This window comes from Sorex araneus, chromosome 1, assembly GCF_027595985.1.
Source record: "Sorex araneus isolate mSorAra2 chromosome 1, mSorAra2.pri, whole genome shotgun sequence".
NCBI classification, from domain to species: Eukaryota; Metazoa; Chordata; class Mammalia; order Eulipotyphla; family Soricidae; genus Sorex; species Sorex araneus.
In genome coordinates, this window is record NC_073302.1 from 244290391 (window position 1) to 244308265 (window position 17875).

Below are 17875 nucleotides of genomic sequence, written 5' to 3' on the forward strand. Positions count from 1 at the left end.
AGTTTGGCATTCATAATTAATTGGAATCTAGTCTAATTGGAATTAGAAATAATGTTTGATATTTTGGGAATATCTGACTATTTGTAATGCTAGTGTTTTAGTTATTCTTTTTTGGTTTTGTTTTCTGTTTTTTTTGGGTCACACCCAGCGATACACAGGGGTTACTCCTGGCTCTGCACTCAGGAATTACTCCTGGCAGTGCTTGGGGGACCAGATGGAATGCTGGGAATCAAATCTGGGTGGGTCACATGCAAGGCAAACGCCCTACTCACTGTGCTATTGCTCCAGCCCCTGTTCTAGTTATTCTTGCGTAATAGTTTATGCCAAACTGATTTTCAAACAGCAGGTGCCACAGACTTTTGGGGCCAGAGGGCCCACTTTCTTCATAGTTTATTCACATGAATGGCGGCCAAAGCCCTTGACTTCTTTTCATGTGGATATGTCTGCAAGGTGGCTTGAGTGTCCTTGTGACAAATTAGTCTCCTAGGGAAAACTATCAAAGAAATCCATGAGGCTTTTTCTAATCTCAGATTATTTCTGTTCTCAGCCCACTCACTTCTGCTACACTTTTTTGATTAGAAATGAGTTATAAAGGGCTGGAGCTATAGAACCGTGGGTTAGAGCATTTGCCTTGTATGTGGCCGACCCAGGTTTGATCCCAAGCATCCCATATGATCCCCTGAGCACTGCCAGGAGTAATTACTGAGTGCAGAGCCAGGAGTAACCCCTGAGAATTGCAAGGTGTGGCCCAAACAACCTCCTCTCCCCCGAAAAAGTTAAGGGGGAAAATGAGTTATAAAGTTCAGTCCACAAGAAGAGCAGAACTCATTTTTGGAGGGTGAGGATAAGGAAGAAGTATTTATGGAAAAAAGTAACAAAAACTCACACAAGTGTGGAGAATGGGGGACCCAAGGGGAATGCCCACAACTCTTCTATTTTGGGGTGCTATTCCAAGCATTGCTCAAGAGACTTGTGAGCCCCTTGTGGGGGTTCTCAGCCACTGCAGTGCTGCTCTGGTTTGATGTTTTTGGGGATTCCCTCTGTCATCCCAATGGTGCTCTGAGACCTCCAGACCTGTAGTCAGGTGTGTAAAAACACAAAAAAGAAGAGGAGAGGGACCCAGTGGGACTCTATCTCTCCCGCTGCCGGCGTTCGGTAGTCTCCAGCTGCTTCCCCACCCTGGGGAGTTTGATGGCGATGATGAGGCAGGTGAAGGAAGGAAGAAGGCCAAACTGGTTGCTCGATCAGTTTATTTCGTTCTCTCTCTCTGCTTCTCTCCCAGTTCTCGATCTCTCTCTGGATCTTCCTCTAATTCCCTTTCTGCCCCGCTCGCTCTCACTTCTTTCACCTTGTGCTCTGCTTATGTGTGTGCCACTGTGCTCTCTTCGTCTGTCTCTCTGTGTCTGTCTCTCTGCGCCTGTCTCTCTGTGTCTTGTGTCTTCTTTCTCTGTCTCCCTTTTCTGTCTCCTTCTTCCTCTGTCTCTCTTGTCTTCTTTCTCCTATCCCCGTCTCTTCTATCTCCCCTCAGTGCCCCACAGTCTTAGTTTATATAGCAAATTACATAGGGTGGTGACACAAAGGTGGGTTGAACATTAACAAATAAACAAAGAAGAGTAAAACCATTTCTCAAGGAGATTAACAAAATCTCATCTAAGGAAATCTCATCTAAGGAGATCCACTCAAGGGTGGGGGTCCAAACAAGGGTGTGTCAGGGTGTGAGGTAGTAATCTACTTAAATAGTTATAGTAAATCTACTTCTAATATTTCTAGCAATGTCATTCTGTATGAGCACAGTAAGTGATATAAAGTTTGGTTTTTCCTGAGGGCATCTCCAGACCACAGTCCTCAGGCCAGGTTAATCTTCCTAACCCCAGCAGGATCCTAATCTCATCGTTACTTTTGGATCATGACAGCATTGTCCATGATCATGCCCTCAACTTATAGTTGAGTATTGTGGCACTTTGGCCTGGCCCATTTCGATGCCAGGGTAGCACATAACTCACCGCTTGTCCTGGATCCGTCCTGTCCCTCGTCGGGATCCTGCTTTTGGGGTGCTAGGAAAGCAGATGCCTAGGAGTAAATATTATTGGAGTCAGTCAACTCCCAAGTTACAAGCACAATATTGTCTTCCTGTGTCCATACAGAAAGGACATTGCTTTAAGGTAAACTATGTTCCCTAAGGCAAGGCTAAAAATACAAAACCCCATGTTATCCTACAGTCAGGGACACTGAGAGTACCACATGTTGCCTTGGATACAACCTGGATTGGTGTCAGTTACATACAATGCATGTCCCTTGACTCTCAGGCCTCAACAGCTCCATTCTCTTTTATTTATTTTTGGACTACATCCAGGAGCTATCCCTGACTCTGTGCTCAGGTATGTCCCCAGTCAGTGCTTGTGGGGGGTGCATATGTGGTGTGAGGGATTTGAACTGAGGTTGATGGGATGTGAGGCAAGCACCTTAACAATCATTACTCTCTCTTTGCCCCACCAACAGGTCTGTTCTTGAAGATATAGGAGGTATAAGGTCAACATGAAAAAATACTCTTCATAACTTACTAGGGAAAGCAAATCAAAGCAACAATGAGATACCATCTCACTAGTGAGATTGGCATCATAAAAATAGAAACAGACAGTGCTAGTTTTATGTGGGGGAAATGGAGCTTTTGACCACTTTTGGTGGGAATGTCATCTGGTTGGGCCTCTAAGGGAAACAATATGGAGACTTCTCAAGAAGTTACTAGGTGGCTTTCCATAAGACCCAGTGATTATACTTTTTTGCTATATGCCCCAACAGTCCAAAACCATTTATTAGAGAAGATATTTGCCCTTATATGTTCATTGCAACTGCACCGTAGCACTGTAGCACTGTTGTCCCATTGTTCATTAATTTGCTAGAGCAGGCACCAGTAATGTCTCCATTGTGAGACTTGTTAGTGGTTTTGGCATATCGAATACGCCACGGGTAACTTGCCAGGCTCTCCTTTGTGGGTGGAATACTCTCAGTAGCTTGCTGGGCTTTCTGAGAGGGACAGAGGAATTAAACCTGGGTCGGTTGCATGCAAGGCAAATGCCCTACTTGCTGTGCTATCGCTCCAGTCCATTTGCAACACTATTCATAATAGCCAGCATCTGGTAATAATCTAAGTGCCTACAAACAGATGGGTAAGTAAAGAAAGTATGTTGTGTGAACACGTAAATAGCTATAAGAAAAGATAAAATTCTGCAGTTTACTACTATGTGCATGGAACTGGAGGGAATGCTGAGTGAAGTGAATAAAAGAAGACAACTACAGAATGGTCTTTCTAGTGTAGAATATAAAGAAAAATAGTAAGGGAATAACAAGCAAATATAACAGAGCTGGTGAGTTAACTTAGTTTGAAAATTCCTATTAATAGTATTGTAAATTATAGTGCCTAAGTGAAAAAAGAACAAGAATGATTGCAATATCATGTTAGGGAAGAGTAAGTGAGATTGTAGAGAATGGAAAGTTGTAATTCCTGCCCCGAAGCTACTTAACTCACCTCATCTTCCAGTCATACATTGAATATACATTGGATATTCTTTATATAGACTTGATACTTCCCTACCCAGGTACCTGATTTGTGTGAAAAGGAAACATACTTTAAGATTCAAATTCTCTAAGTTATATTTAAATAAAGTATGTAACCAACCCCAGTTTCTACAGATAGCCAATTCATATATAGCCAATTATGATTATTTTGTCAACTTTTTCAACTATCAACAGTTTATGGACGCCAAACTCAATAGTTCTTTATAGCAGGTGATATTTGAACAATCCACACATGTTAAGGGGAGAAAACAAACAAACCCAAAGAAGAGAAATCAACACTCACTGTCTCACTAAGACACTGGAGCTGTTTATATTTTGATGAGCTGTCTTTTTTGGTCTGCTGATGAATTCTGTTTAAAGAAATTTTAAAATTACGAGTGTACCCCGAGCACCACCAGAAGTAATTCTTGAGTGCATGAGCCAGGAGTAACCCCTGTGCATTGCCAGGTGTGCCCCCCAAAAAACAAAAAAAAATTATGGGCGTATATATTAGCAGATGGGTCAGGTGTTTAAGTCAGTAATTAGAATTACACTTTTTTTGTTCTGATGAAACAGGTTAAGAGAAGACCTGTGGTAAAATCACTTCAGATTTACATCCTTTAATGTGTGGTGATAAAGAAGCTGAAATAAGATTTAGAGGTTTACAACACAGTTTGAGGTAAAGTAAAAGATTGGCACATCAATTTTTCCTCCCTTTGGTATAGCGTTTGAATACAGTGAAGAGAGTAAAGGGTTAAAATATGATTTAAAAGGTGATGTCCAGGTGGCTATTTGTCACGCAATGCATAGCACATTGGACCTCTGAAAGTTGATGTCCAAAGTTATGTCTGAAGAGGGGAAGACTGGGAAATAAAGGAATGTCCCCACAGAAGAAACTTGAGGTTGAAAAGTGTCAGGATTTGATCTGTTTGAATGTTCTTGAATTGAGTTTATGGCAGTTTTTGTTCTTTTCAAGAAGCTAGCTTTGTCAGTGGGAAAACATTTAGAAGAAATTGAAGAGCTTTTGTTATTCATGACTTTGATTCACAAAGAGCTAAGATTGAACCATGTGTTGCCTCACAAATGTCTAACTTTTTTCTGACTTTCATGTCTTTGAGTCCTGTGGGGTTTGTTTTCCATTTTTAAATCTTGCTTCTCTTTTATATTTCATGCAGAGGGAGCTTTGCTGGGCATGCCTCTCCCTCCTGCCTGCCTTCACTCACCATTCTCAGCAGGCTGCAGCGAGCTCCCTTCCTGGGAAATAACACTGGAAGGGCTGGCCTGTCAGTTACTGGACATGCAGTCCACTTTACCTCTACTGTCATTGCATCAAGGCCTTTTTTTGCCTTAGACTTTTTTGATCCTTTCATGAAGAAACTAACTAGTAAGGGCTCCTGAATTTTACCTCACCCTGTCTGTCATAAGCATATTACTAGCTCTCTGACAATTGAACATGGTTTGATCCCTGGAACCTGTACATTTCATTTCATGGCAAACAGGACTTTGCAGATTGATTGAGACTATAGACCTTCAAAGAAGGTCCCCAAAGAGTTGTCCCTACTCTCCTACAAGAGTAATCGTGTGGGCCTGTTTCAGTATAACAAAACACTGTGGAATGGGTTGTTGATAGGCAACTAATTATTTCTCAGTTCTGGGGGTTGAGAAGTCACCATTTATCTGATGAGAGCCTGTTTCCTGGTTGATAGGTGGTGGTTTTCTGTATCCTTTTGTAGTGGAAGGGGCAAGAGTGCTGCATGGTGTCTCTGTGATAAGATCACTAGTTTTATTTGTGAGGGTTCCACCCTCATGACTCAGTCATCTCCCAAAGGCCCCATAACCCAGTATTGTTATGTTGAGCATTAGGTTTCAGTGGAAGTTTTGGAGGATGCAAGTGAATATTTTTTGAGGTTTTTGGGCCACCTCCAGCAGTGTTCAGGGGTTATTATTCTTGGCTCTGTTCAGGAGTCACTCCTGGCAGTCTCATGGGATGCTGAGGATAGAACCTGGGTCAGCCATGTGCGTGGCAGGTGTCCTACCTGCTGTATTACCTCTCTGGTCCAAATGAATATTTCGGGGGGAGGTTTGGATTATACTTGGCTATGTTCAGGGCTAACTCCTGCCTCTGTGTTTAGGCATTACTCCTAGCAGTGCTCAGGGTGCAAGGGATCAAATCTGGGTTATCTGAATGTAAAGGAAGTACTTTATCTGCTGTGCTTTCTTTCTTGTCAGAGTTGATTTTGTTTTATGTACCTACTGTATGCCAGATAGACATGGCCATGCCAGGATACCTCATTGTAGTGGTTCCCTCCCAAATCTAAATCATTTGTATAACATTTGTGTGAGTGCTTAGTGAATAGTTCTTTTGGTGGGAAGTTCCTTATTTTCCTTTAGGTATATTTAGGAAGCAATCTGTCATTTTGTTCTTTGATGTTGCTCAAAGAACAAAATCTCAGTGCTCATCTCAGAAGCTACTTGTTGCTCATTTGAAACCAGATAAGGATCTTCTGCCAGGTTGTAAGTCATTCAGGTAACTAAGCAAAATGTTTAGCTCCTCTGATAAATATTACTTGTTTTGGTTGCGAGATTTTGTCAATAAAGCAAACTTCACTGCACAAGCTCAATAAACAAGAAGAAGAAGATTGCTAAGGTCTGTACTAATTAGACAATTTTATGATGTTCTAATTCCCTTTTCTACAAAATTATTTTAGGAATTTACTTGCAGTTCATCCAACAAATGTTGATGAAGCACCTATGTGTTACACCATATGCGAATAGAATGTTGGTATGTACTGATAAATAAGAGCTGTTATCCGCCTTGGTGCTCATGATAGAGCTAGGGAGCTAGAATGACATTTAAGCAATCAAGCATATGAATAGATACAAATATGAATTGTCAACATAATGGAGAAAGAGGTGACCAATTGTTTAATGATTATCAGATATCAACTTTGTTTTGAAGTAAACAGATTTTTAAAAAAATTTTTATTTTATTGAATCACCGTGAAAAAATACAAAGCTTTCAGGTTTAAGTCTCAGTCATATAATGATTAAACCCCCATCCCTTCACCAGTGTACATGTTCCACCACCAAGAACCCCAATATACCCTGTTCCCACCCCCCCACCTAAGTAGCTAATGATCTTCACTTTATTCTCTCTATAACTTTGAATACATTCAATATTTCAACAGAGAACTCACTATTATTGTCTGGAATTTCCCCCCAACAGTCAGTCCTGCTGAAAAGGCATCATTTAATAATTTCATTGCTGAGAATGAAGACTGAATTTTGGATTTCTGATATTTTAGCCCAGTTCACAGTCTAGATGCATTTCTGTAAGAAGCCGCTCTGGGTGCCAAAATGGGTTAGAAGATCTCTCGGATCATAGTCTTTAGGAGCAGAGGGTCCGTTTTGCGCACGACAGCTTCGGATCTTATCTGGGCGGAGGGCGTGCTGGTAGCGCCCTCCCTCCCATGTCGCCTACAAGCAACGTCACTGCAAAACTCATACCTCTGGGTTGGGAGTCTTAGGAGGTGGCTCTCACCATCTAGATGTTGCCGCCGCCATTTTCCGTACAGAAAAACAGAGTGGAGAGGGAAAATCCCTCCCTGGGTGGCATGGGGTTGTAGCACAGCTCACAGTCTAGATGCATTTCTGTAAGAAGCTGCTCTGGGTGCCAAAATGGAAGTAAACAGATTTTATTTAGAGGTTTTTGAGGGAAGGAGGAAGGGATAAGTGGGAGAGAGAAGAGTAAGCGTAACACGCGTTCAAGAGAGAACGCGGGCTTCTCCAAGGGTGGAGAGAGCTCTACACACATCCTAGCACTAGATGCGAAAGCATGAAAGTACACATCTCAAGAGGGGAGATGTGGGCGACACATGTGCTCGGGCACTGCATGTGCTCGGCCACGTGGGCACAAACAGCACATGGGCTCAGGCAGCATATGTGCGCCCAGATATCAATTTTAATTCTCTTGAATTGAACATTGTCTTTGTACCAGGCACAATGCTGAATATTACAGGTTAGTGTAACAGTTTTGACAGTAGATCCATTTGGAGTTGTACCTGAATAGCACCTCTGTATTTCTCTGCAAACTCCAGTTTGCTTTTGATGACCTTGCTCCAATTTGATAGAGTCCTCGCTCTTTGATCCACTGTTCATGTTATTCTCTGTAACAGTGAGATAGGGCTCTCTGCTACTTGGTTGTTCAAGAACATAAAATTGACTTTGTGTGCTTATAAATTTGATCCAAAGGCAATCTCTAAATAGTAGTGGACTTTGAACCTCACGACTTGCTGCTGAACTGAGAGACTTGACGGAACCGAGGATGATGGTTGAACATCTATCATAAAATTGTAGACTTTGATCACAGGACACTTCCATTCCTTTAGTCAAAATATCAGGGTGCCCGCAAGGTCAACCTAAAGTCAACCTGCAGCAAACTATAAACTAAACTCCTGGATGTACTTGGATTTACCTAACTCTCTCACTACTGCACTTGACTAGTCTAAAAAAAAAAAAAAAACAAAATATCAGGTTGCCTTCTATGTGTCTGTTCTGTTGTGGGCACTGGAGTATATCAGTAAACAAAGCAGATTAATCTAGGTCTCATGGAATTTGTGTTCTGACCCAGTATAAACACCTTTCTTATTAACATTTTCAATACTAGGGAGCTTTGCTGGGAAACAGTTCATTTCTAAACAGCTCCAAGTATTTAAAAATTGATTAAGTTTATCCTAAATCTTTTCCCCTCTAGTTTTTACTCTCTAGTCTAAGGTTTTGTCTTTGAACCACTGTGTATATATCTACTCCCCTTTTCACATAGCAACTCTTTAAGTATGTAAATATAACTGTGTTCCTTTTAAGTATCCTATTTTGTCATTTGATATGTAGACTATGCATAGAACAGTTTCTAGATAAATGACTTTAAGAAGGTATTTGAAGGGTTGGAGAGAGAGTCCACTGGGCTGGACCATTACCTTGCATGTGGCTGACCTGGATTTGAATCCCAGCATCCCATACAGTCCCTTGAGCCCACCAGGAGTGATCCCTGAGCATGGACTTTGTAGCAAGCCCAGACTGAGCACCACTGGGTGTGACCCAAAAACCAAAACCAAAAAAAACAATAACATATTGGAACAATAGAAATGGTATACTATCTTGATTTTGCTTGTTGAAGCTATCTGTCCTTTACTTCTTAGAATCCTTGAGAGACAGGCTTCCTTTTTCTTTTTATTGTTTTGGAGACACATCTGGTAGGGCTTGAAGGTTATTCCTGACACAGTGTTTGTTCCCAGTTAATATAGGGGAACTTGCTTTGCTGGAACTTGAATCTGGGGCTCCAGCATGCAAACCATCTTCTCCACCCCTTCAAGTCCCCAGCAAGGTACAGGCATATTAGATAATCATCTCTTCACCCCTGGTTGAAATAAAAATGTATCCCTTGCTCAGTGTGTTATTTTTCATAATACTTTCACATGCATATAACAACTGGTGCTTATAATAATCCTGTCTGGCAAGTTGTCACTTGTCACTTCACATCCCGTTGATCTTCGAGTTGCTTGAGTGGGCGCCAGTAACGTCTCCATTCATCCCTGTCATGTGCTAGTGTAGCCCAATGGTGTCTGCTCGTTTCAGGCAAGTTATATAAATTTAACCAATGAGAAATTGAGGGGCAAAAATTGTCTTAACTGGGTACCACAGTGCAGGATGTGCATGTCTGTTTGTGTGTGTTTTAGCTGTACTTCTACATATCTCCTCTATTCCATGCTGTTTTCAAGTGGACAGTGTTGGGTTTTAGAATCGTCTTTCATTCGACAGAGTTGCAGGAAAAATAGTGACTTCAATTCCTCAAGGGTTCCCTTCTAAAAGAACTTAAGCAGGAATGGCCTCTGGTCACACTCACTATTCCTTACCACTCATGCTGTCTATCTTGGTCCTGCCTCTTCTCCTTCAGTTGCCCACCTTTCTATTCTCTAATCTTGTTTGCTCTTCTCTTCTGCTGATGCCCAGGCTTTAAACTTCCAGACTGCAAAGGAGGATTACTTCAGAGCTAAAGCGTCTCTGTCCTTGGTGGGAGCATGGGTTTAAACCTAAATGCCCCCATATATATTGAGGATGAGCAGTGATAAGTTTACCCCCTAAACTTCCAAACTGAAATGTATTTGGAAGGAATTGCTCCAGCGATAGATTATGTGTCCCCAGTCTGGAGGCGGTGATAAAAACTGTTGCAAAGGCAAATAGACGATATACACAGGAAAGCTGGAGTATTAGCTATGGACACAAATACCAATGGGTGATGCTTTTGTAATCACACTGCAAAAGCTGTTATTCCTGCATAGGAGTAGGAAGAACACCAGATCTGGTGAGAAGAATTGAGACATGAACTTCTTAGAGGTGGCAAAAACAAAGAACATCTCACCCCTGAATTTGTAAGGAAAAGAAATCTCTTCAGGCTAAAAGTAACTCAGATATTATTGCTGCTAAGCCTTTAATCAACAAAGAACATAACTGTACGAAGTAAATAACTCAGAGGAAATGGGATTTGTGCAAAAAATTTGCTTTAAAGCCACACTCTAATTAATCCCCAAATAATGAGTAGCTTTTTTGTGGAACACTTAGTCATCCTGAAAGAGTGCCAGAGGTTTATTCTCCGCAGATAAAATGAGCTAATTCGTCATTTGTTAAAACCCTTTTCTTATTTTTCACCATGACACCTAAGAGTCAAGGAATGGCTGTTTGCAAGGCTTGTTCCTTTTCCTTAGATGTAAAACTGCCTGCTGATTGAATTTCATACTGGGAATTTATTTTGTACACCTCTTTCCACAGAAGGACATTGGTGACCTAGAGCAAAAAGACATGCAATGGTGCAGTCCAGTCTAATTGCACAAACACTTGTCAAATGCCAGAGTCTTTAGCAGGATCTGAGAATACAGAGAAAATCTCTGCTGGGCCAGAGAGATTAGTACAGTAAGTAAGGCGCTTGCCTTGCTTGTGACTGACACCATTTCAAATTCCTGGCACCACATATAGACCCCTGAGTACCTCAGGAGTGACACAGAAACCAAAAAATAAGTAATTGAAATCAACTTAAGACAAAAAAAATAAGATCACTGCCATTTTAGGATCTTGAATTGGGCAGTGGTCATCGGGGGTATGGTGTTATGCTCTCTAGAATAGTTTCCACAAATGGAGAGTTATGCTCAGGGCACCAGAGGAGAAGAAATGACAGGGAAGGAAGTCCACGCTTCCCACTTGGGTGAGTAGGGTTGGCTTATGCTGTCAGATCTTGAAGGAGTGGTAGGTGGCTGGGTTGGGACAGGTATGGGGATGGGTTGATGATGAGATCACTATGCTTCAGAGTGATGAGTACACAGCAGCATTAGTTACCTTAGAGAGGAAAAGCTTATTGCAGGCAGAGAGAAGCAGCCCCCATCTGCATCATGAGCAATTGTCTTGCAATTGGTCTCAGTTGACTGACAACATAAAAGGCCCAGGGCCTAGAGGAACTTGATTGATGACTGCGGAATGCCAGTGTAGTTGAAAGGACAGTATGTGACTGCACACCCGAGCAATTGAATTTAAACTTTTTTTCCGAGTCACCAGTGGGAAATGAAGTCTGTATTAGTGCTTCTGGCTTGAAGCATTAGCTTTAAAAAGCCCTGGGTGAGTCAGGGTCCAAGCCCACATCTTGCATGCACGAAACCCAGGTTTAATGCCTGTGAACGCAAACAATAATTCAAAGACACATTATATTTTCCAGGTGGAATGGTGATAATGAAAAGTAGAAGTGTCCCAATATACGGTATCTTCACATTGATAGCAAAAAAAAGTTACCAGTGATTCTTCCACAGACAAACCTTTTTAAAATTTGAAAGAATACATATTTTTTAATGTCCCTCCTTCCACAAAAATCCTGTACTTCAGCTGTATAAACATATTTAATCTTCAGCTCACTCTAATGCTGGGTTTGGGATTGTTTTGCCCACACCACTAGGGAAATCAGCTAAAAAGTGCTGAGTATTTGTTCCTCCCCTCTCTAGAGCCCTCCTGTCAAAGGGGTGGGGTCCAACACTGCTCTATGGTGTAATAAATCCCTGGATTTAGTTCTTTCTTTCCCTCCCCTTTCCTGGGGTTACATTACTTCTTTGAAATACATTTGCTTTCATTTGTTTAGTATACTCCCAATTTCAGGAATTTTTTTCCTTTTCCATTTTTACTGATCCAACCTTTGAACAAGAAATTATGTAGTTTTGAAAGCCACATATATATCAAAAGATAGTCTCAAAGAAGCACATGTTCCCATTTCTCCCTGCCCCTTCCACTTTTAGGTTACCAGTCTCATTTCATTGCTTGTGAAATGAGCTTGTGAAATGAGTTACTTTGGTCCATTCTACTTTAAATACATATAGTGGTTAATATGTATTACTTTAAAAATGCACATATATTGTCTGTGCTTTTTTGTGAATATATTAAAAATATCTCTTGGAAATCAGTTCAAAGATTTCCTCAATCTTCTTTACAACTGATGGTGCTCTTTGTGTTACCAAATGCAAGATGCTTTAGGATATTGTCAAACAGTAGACTCAAGGAGTTGTGGAAAGCTCAGATTTATGACTTGCATGGTGTTAAGAGGTAGGGAGCTAACTCTCAAAGCTCTCTCTCCTGGGATGCGAAGAGGATTTTGCATTCTGCAGAAAAATAGAAGGGTGCACTAGAATTTATGATATTAGCTGGAAGTGCAGACACTGCACTTTCAATGACAGATCATGCTTCATCCATCACATGGTCCTTCATCCATCGCATGATTCTTCATACATCATGTGCTCACCAATAGCATCTCTGCTTGCTCTGTGGGGGTGTTTCCTGGTGGTGACACATCACTAGGTCAATTCACGATAACTCAGTATTTACTGAAATTGTGTCTAGGATTGAGTCTATCCTGTATGCGCTGGAACATCTGGGAGATATGGCCTGGTTGAAGGTTTTGGTAAATGAAGAGCTGAAAGAAATTTTTTAAAAAATATATAGTGCTTTGCTGTACAGTTGGAATAACCCACATTAAGACCTTGTGTGTCTATACCATCGTTTATGCAGCCAGTTCTCTTCCTTTGAAATTGGGTTCAAGGTTTCCAATATTTTGCAATTTCAAGAAAAGCTGTGATTGATAATCTCACGTATATGAATTTTGGTATTATTAGAGGGTAAATTTCCCCAAATGGGATTGTTGTTAGGTCTGTTTATGGACTTTTCAGTTTATTGTATGTTTTTTATATTCATGTGTCAATGCTACACTGTTTGAATATGGATACTCTGTAACATGTTTTAATATCTGCTTGGGCTTATTCTTTTTGGAATTCTTCCTTATGAGTATTTTCTTTTTTTAAATTTTTTAATTTTTTAAAAATTCTTTTATTAATTCACCATATACAATGCTCAAACACCCATCCCTTCACCAGTGCACATATTCCACCACCAAGAATGACGATATACCTCCCCCTTTCCCCCACATGAGTATTTTCTTAACTATTCTTGTACTTGTTTTTTTCCTGCGAGTTTTAGGATTATCTCCTATTATACATTTAATTCTTGATTTTGGTTATACCTGAGCAAGCTCTGGGAACCACTGATGGAAACTACTTCTAGAGACCACCTTTCCACTGCCCCCCAAAAAATAACTACAGTAGTGAAAACTCATTACAGTTGGTATATGTATTGGCTTGCAGATATGTTGGAGCATTAGAATACTAATTCTTTTTTTAAAAAAAATTTAAAATTTTATTGAATCACCATGATATAGTTATAAGCTTTCATGTTTGGGTTACAATTTCACATTGGTTAAACACCCATCCCTCCACCAGTGCACATTCCCCACCACCAATATCCCGGGTATATCCCCCCTTTCTCACCCTCCCCCCTGCCTCTGTGGCAGACAATATTCCCCATACTCTCTCTATACTTTTGGGCATTATGTCTTGCAGCCCAGACACTGATAGGTCATCATGTTTGGTCCATTATCTACTTTCGGCATGCATCTCCCATCCCAACTGGTTCCTTCAGCCATCATTTTCTTAGTGATCCCTTCTCTATTCCATCTGTCTTCTCCCCTCCGCTCATGAAACAGTCTTCCAGCTATGGGGCAATCCCCCTGGCCCCTGTATCTACCGTATCTACCGTCCTTGGGTGTCAGCCTCATGCGATGCTACCCTACACTCCACAAATGAGTGCAGTCCCTCTATGTCTGTCCCTCTCTTTCTGACTCATTTCACTTAGCATGATACTCTCCATGTTTATCCATGTATAAGCAAATTTCATGACTTCATCTCTCCTAACAGCTGCATAGTAGAATACTAATTCTTTTTTTATTTTCTTTTTGGGTCACACCCGGTGATGCACAGGGGTTACTCCTGGCTTTGCACTTAGGAATTACTCCTGGCGGTGCTCAGGGGACCATATGGGATGCTGGGATTCAAACTTGGGTTGGCCGTGTGCAAGGCAAATGCCCTACCCGCTATGCTATCACTCCAGCCCCAAGAATACTAATTCTTAACCTCATCTGCACAGATGAATACTGATAGACAGGGATTGCCATTAAATCAGAATCTCTGAGGTGGCAGCCACATCTATGGTTCTCTTCTCTTTTCTATTTCCACAACACCCTAGGTTAACATCTACCATAGTCCTGTTGAACAATCAGTGGGTAAATACCAACATTCATTTTTCATGGTTCTGGAGGCCAGGAAATCTAGAAGATGCTGGCAGCCTCCAAGGCGCTGCTTCTGGGCTCCTGGTCTTTCCTTGTCTTGACAGGCAGGAAGGCAAGCTGTTTAGGATTGGAATTTGGAGATGATCCTAATTTTCTGTTCCTAATGCAATCACAAGAGCAAACAGGCTATCTGACCACCACGTAACCACAGCGATCGCATTTTAAGGTAAACCTTCAATGTTTTGTTAGTGGTCTTCATTCAAAAGGTAGTTTTTCTTCTTTTGTTTCACTGCAATGTAGAGAATTAAAGATAAAGAGACATAGGGAAAAGGAATGAGTGTTTTGAATTTAAAATAATAGTGGAGATCATTTCCAAGAATGTGTTCTCTTCAGTAGATCTTTAGCAGGAATATGCAAACTGCGTTGTGCCAGGGGGATTACAAAACCACTTCTCTGATTGTCTTTTCATGAAGCAAAGCCTCAGGATGAGCAGATGGTTTGAGCCAGCCCTTTAGATTGTGTCACCTAATTAACACACAAATGTAATTTTGTGTGACAGTATCCCTTTCCATGGATCACTGTTTCTCCTCCTGTGTAGGAAATTGCTGTCCACATCGTTTATTATTCTCTCCATTTCTCGAAGAAAACGCCTAATTTGAAAGACATTTTTTTTTTAGTTTGTGTCTAAAAGCCCTCTGGTGACCTTTTTGCTTGCCAACAGAAGAACTATTTCCTGACCAGAATCAGCAATCAACTTCTTTACAATCGATTTGGCTTAAGGTCAGTGCTGGCCTATAACAGTAGAACATCTTCAAAAAGCATAGCTTAAAAAAAATGGAAATAACGTATAATATTGCAAGTGAACTATCACATCCCAGAGAAAGCAATTCAGTTTCTGATGTTTTAAAGCACGAGCCAGTGGTGTGATGCAGTTTTTAAAGAAAGCCAGGCCCAGTGGAGCAGTAGTACAGTAGTAGGGTTCTTGCCTTGCATGTGGCTAACCTGAGTTCATTCCCCAGCAACATGTGATCCCCCGAGGCCAAGAATAGTGACCCCTGAACACAGAGCCGGAGTAAGTCCTGAGCACCACTGGGTGTGGCCTCAAACCAAAATTAACAAAAGTAAGCCAGGGCCACATCCCATTGTTGCAGCAGATCTGACTAGCTTCAGTTTTCTTCAGGTGGACTGTATGCACCAGGAAACTTCAGTGTTACATCTCTTAATTTACCCTGCTTATAGGTGAGTCTTTGCAGGCTGACTCTAATGGAAGCAGCAACATCAGTAGCAATCCTAGTCCCTCAGCAATGACAACTGCCCAAACTGCAAGAACTATGGCTTTACCACACCCCTACACAGTGATCTAGACCAATTGAAAGTCTAGGTTATTTGGCCCTTTGCTTATCTTGTATTATTATTTACTTTCATTCTCATCGAGAAACTTCACCAATAATGCTAACAAATTAAAAGACGGTGTCGAGATGTTAAGAGGCCTACACAAAATAGCTTGTTGGGAGTATTATATGTGTACAGCTGGGCATAAACAAATTATACCCAAATTATTAGGGCAGGTGTGAGGACCACTGCAATTTCTCTAAAATGTATTCATTACAAAGACAGGCTGTTCTGTTTCATTTCAGAAGTAGTAAGTACAGTGGAAATTGAACCTGCAAGTAATGGTGGGAATACATGAATTAGTAACTAGCTCTTTGCCACTTCAACGCATTAAGTGAGAAGATAGATGAGATCATTTGCACAAATCTTGGAAAAAAGTTTCCTGTGCTGTGTGGGTTTTGATACTTCTCACGGGAGCCCCATGTTTTTCCTGAGAATAAAGAGAATGTCCATGGGCTGGAGCAATAGTACAGTGGTTCAAAGCACCTGCCTTGCAGGCGGCTGATTTGGTTTGATCCGTAGCACCCCATATGGTCCCCCAGACTCCTCCAGAGTGATCCCTGAGGGCAGAGCTAAGAGTCCGCCCTAAATGCTGATGGGTGTTCCCTGCACACACACCCCCATCTCACCATGCCTGCCCCTGTAACAAAGAGACTGTCCTTGCATTTCCTTTTGAAAACGACTTGAGCCTTTTTATATCATAAAATATGGACTAAAATTTTAGGTGGCAGATAAATTATTTGTTTACCAAAGGATCAATGATTCAATAAAAAGTCAGTTACCTGGACATTTTTGTTTATATATTTATATTTATAAAATAGTACTGTAATTTTGCAATCATAGGCACACACATTCTAATTTCCAGAAGTTACTGTAGATGGAGCACTTGCTCTGGTCTTTATTCATCCTCAGAGATGAAAGGGTCTGTGACAGCAGATGCTGGTGTGAGTGAGACACCAGTTTTTCTTTCTATGTTGGGATTCCTGAGCTAAAATCTGTCAAACCAATACATTTTAAGAATGGCCTTCTTAAAAAGACCTCTTTCTAATGTGCTGGCAAGCTGTGTTCATTGTCATTTTTCTGTTGCTTTTGTTTACTGAAAATACCATCTTGATATGGATAACAGGAAACTAACCTCAAGGTTCAAGTTGTTAAATCAGTTTTAGAATGATGCATGTTTGAGGTAGTTTGGGATTTCCTAAAACAAAAATTGTTATTTTTGTCTTCCCTGGTAACTAGAAATTCCCTTAGTAGTCTAATAAGCTTTTTTGTTTTTCTTTGTTTCTTTGTTTTAAGGTTATAACCAGCAGTATTCAGGGCTTACTCTTGGCCCTGTTCTCAGGGGTCACTCCTGGTGGGCATGGGGGAACCAAATGGTCTGGCCTCATGCAAGACAAGTACTATGTTTGCTATACAACAATGATTATTTTTATCTGCTCTATAAAATAGGATTTGTTCAGGTGTCTGAAGAAGATTAAACTCTGGGTATTTTTCTTCTTATTAATTTATTTTGCTATAAAAAGGTCATGCCAGCTGACCGAAAGCTTGCATTTGGTAGACTGGGAGCACCTGTAAGGGCAATTAGAGGCCCCCCCCACCAAGCCTCCGTCCCTCTCGAAGAGCCTGGCAAGCTACCGAGGTTATCCTGCCCATATGGCAGAGACTGGTAAGCTACCTGTGGCATACTCGATATGCCAAAAAACAGTAACAACAATGGGCCTCATTCCCCTGACCCTGAAAGAGCCCCCAATACGGCAGCATTGGGAAGGAAGAGTAAGGAGAGGCTGATAAAATCTCAGGACCAAACTAGGCTGCTAAAATGAAGAACTAAAATGACTGTCTGTACTTTCAACGCACGTATCCTGGCATTGGAAGCATCCATTGAGGAGTTGATGGTGCAGTGCAGGAGACCAAGTATATTGGACTGGCTGAAATGAGAAGGCATCAATCACATCATGCTGTTTTTGACACTGGAAAACTGTTCCTCGGAACATCTGACAGTAGAGGCGTCGGTGGTGTCAGTGGCCTCATCAACACGAACTTGGCCATGAACCTCCATTTGTTCAAGTGCCTAACAACCTGAATCGGATACTTACGTTTGAATAGATGTGGCTCATTGCCGGCAGTTTCTATCTTCATCATCTATGCACCAACATCCAATTATGATGAAGAAGAGATTGAGAAGTTCTACATGGAGTTGGAGAAGTTCTATAAAGAAGACCACAC